The 2,460-nt window shown below is 54.3% G+C and overlaps 1 long non-coding RNA gene across 1 annotated transcript; it reads right to left on the bottom strand.

The window, feature by feature from the left end:
• Positions 1–1,192: 1,192 nt before the first annotated feature.
• On the bottom strand, positions 1,193–2,290 carry LOC108294136. Its single transcript, XR_001820918.2, has 2 exons — positions 2,150–2,290; positions 1,193–1,312 (listed from the first exon to the last, which is right to left on the bottom strand). It is a non-coding gene; the product is annotated as an uncharacterized LOC108294136 (long non-coding RNA).
• Between the last annotated feature and the right edge of the window lie 170 nt (positions 2,291–2,460).

Genomic DNA, 2,460 nt, shown 5'->3' with positions numbered 1-2,460 from the left:
AGCCTGGGTAACAAGAGCGAAACTCCGTCTCAAAAAAAAAATAAAAAAATAAAAAAAAGAAACTGATTACTCCCAGCTGCAGCTGCATCTAAGCTGCAAGCACACCACAGCCCCACGTCCCTCCCACCACCCCAGCTTCACTGCAAGCAACAGCGGAGCCCTGGGAGGCCTGACAATGGGTTTTATCCAAATTCAGGCTGCCGAGGACAGGCGGGGCTGGGAGTGAGTGCTCAGTCCGCCGGGCTGGCAGGCCTGGTGCCCCCTGCTGCACGCAAAGGAGATGACAGGGGAGCTGGGCAGGCATCCACCAGGCGCTGGGCACCTGAGGGTTTTTCTCATCTCCAGATATCAGGGCGACTCCCCATGGGACTCCTGGGGAAGATACTTAGCACGGTAGGATTACAGGTTTGTTTCTGTCACTCGAAGCCCTAACTTCTTTTAGAGGATGGCCCCATCTCTGTGAATGACCCAAACCAGGGCCTGGAGTCATCTGACAGCTCCTCATCCCCACGCCCAGGCCCTTCCCTTTGCTGGTTCCTGTGCCACTCTGGCTCCGGGACCCTGTCCCTTCTCACCTGGGTAGCTCCCAGCAGGCCCTGCGGCCTGCCTCACCCACCCCTATAGAACCTGGCAGCCCAAGCCCTCTGGGACTGCCTGCTACTTCCAAGACTGAGCTCATAATATGCTGGGCCTCTGCTCTGTCCCCAAGGTTGTCATGAGTTCCCAGAACATGCTGTGCCCACTCCCTAGCCTTCCCTCCTCCTGTCCTGTCCAGCCCTCTTGGGTCCCTGCTGTGCTCATGAGGCAGAAGGGCCAGGAGCAGGGACCCAAGGCCACCTGCTCTGAACCCCAGCCTTACAAAAGCACCTTGGGAGGGAGACAGGTCCACTTCGATCACTCGGAGATGGAATTCGCTGTTCTTGTCCATCCTGTGGAACCTAGATTGCACCTCCTGCTATCAGCTCCAAGTCCCAGCTGCAACCCTGTCGCATTCCCTTGGGCCCTCCCGCTGCTGCGTGGGGTGGAGGGCTGCCAGGAATACTATTTGTCCAGCCCTGGGAGGGCCATGCTTGTCATTCTCCCCGAGTTCCTGTTTTCCCTGGCTCGGGGGACAGGTGCTTACAGACATGCTGCTTCAGTTAAACTATCCACAGCAGGCACGCACGCTGTAAACCAGAACACAGAAACTCAGTCTCCTTGGCAAGCAAGAGTTTATTTCTATACCTTTGTAAATATTAACTCAGTGATCACGACAAACATGGAGCAATCTCAATGCTGTTTATCCGGAGGACGGTCTGCGGGGTCACAACGACTGAAAGAAAAGATGTCATGGGCTTGACCACAGACTCTGCTGCCATCAGTTACAGCAGGGGTTGTGCACACAGCCCTCCCCTGCAATGCCCCCTGCCGCACACGGCCATGTTTATCTCCAGGCCGTGTGTGTGCGCTGACTGCCTCGCTAGCCTGTTCTCTCACTGTTGGCAGGTGCAGAGGCTGGGACAGCAGACGCCTTGTGGCGTGCTCTGTGCTGGTACCTCACCTCTCTTCCCACAGTCTATGCTGCGACCTCTGGAGTGCGTGGGAGGATGGCCCCACCTGACTTACCCTGAGGCTACCTGGAAGTGTCAGTAGGTACACGAGAGGCTGCCCTACCCAGCCGACTGTAAGGTGAAGGCCAATACCAGTATTCTGGGTATATTTAACTATGCCCACTGTTGGTGGTTTTAGGCCGGCAACTGCAGCTGTAACAAGAGCTATGAGGGGCGGAATTCTGCGGCCGCTCAGCTGTGTGGCCCCGTGCCCCATGGCGTTCTGTCTCTCAGGATGCTCACTGTGGGGACTGTCCTCAGTGTGGCCCCACAAGGACAGCCCCAGGCCTGCTGGTGGATTAACTGCTGCCTTGGGGGCAATGCTAGGCATCATGGGTTGGAACAAAGTGGGGTCACGTGTGGAGGGTCAAGGAGAAGGGGAGTGAGGCTGGGCCCTCTGGGTGCCCCCTCTGAGATGAGGGTGGAAAGCGGACAGTGGCAGCCAGAATGAGACCTGCCTGGCTTCCTGTCCCGAGACCCACACACCCACGCCCTCCGCCCACACGCGCCTGGCAACCTGCAACGTGCAGCAGGGCCCCTCGGTGCTTTCTCGAACTTACTTCTCTTCTTCTTGAAGTTTTTCCTTTTCCTAAATCTCATAATGATCCTTGGCCACGATTCTGTCTTTTCGATGACTGTGGCTTCTACTCGAACAAGATCCTTTCTAGAAGGAAGAAAAATAAACAGTGATGTACCTTTTGGATTATTTTTCAAATGCTTTAGGTGAGAATTTCTAAAATGAAGTTTTACTTTCTCTGTTGCTGATTATGAAATATGCCCACAATGTAAACATTTTGAAAACCATAAAAAAGAACCACAAAGAACAGTTCTGCAGAGTCTGTGAACAAATTTTTTTTTTTTTTTTTTTTTT

This window comes from Cebus imitator, unplaced genomic scaffold (genome assembly GCF_001604975.1).
Source record: "Cebus imitator isolate Cc_AM_T3 unplaced genomic scaffold, Cebus_imitator-1.0 Scaffold564, whole genome shotgun sequence".
NCBI classification, from domain to species: Eukaryota; Metazoa; Chordata; class Mammalia; order Primates; family Cebidae; genus Cebus; species Cebus imitator.
The sequence above is the reverse complement of the archived record's forward strand: the minus strand, read 5'-3'. Positions and strand labels throughout refer to the sequence as shown.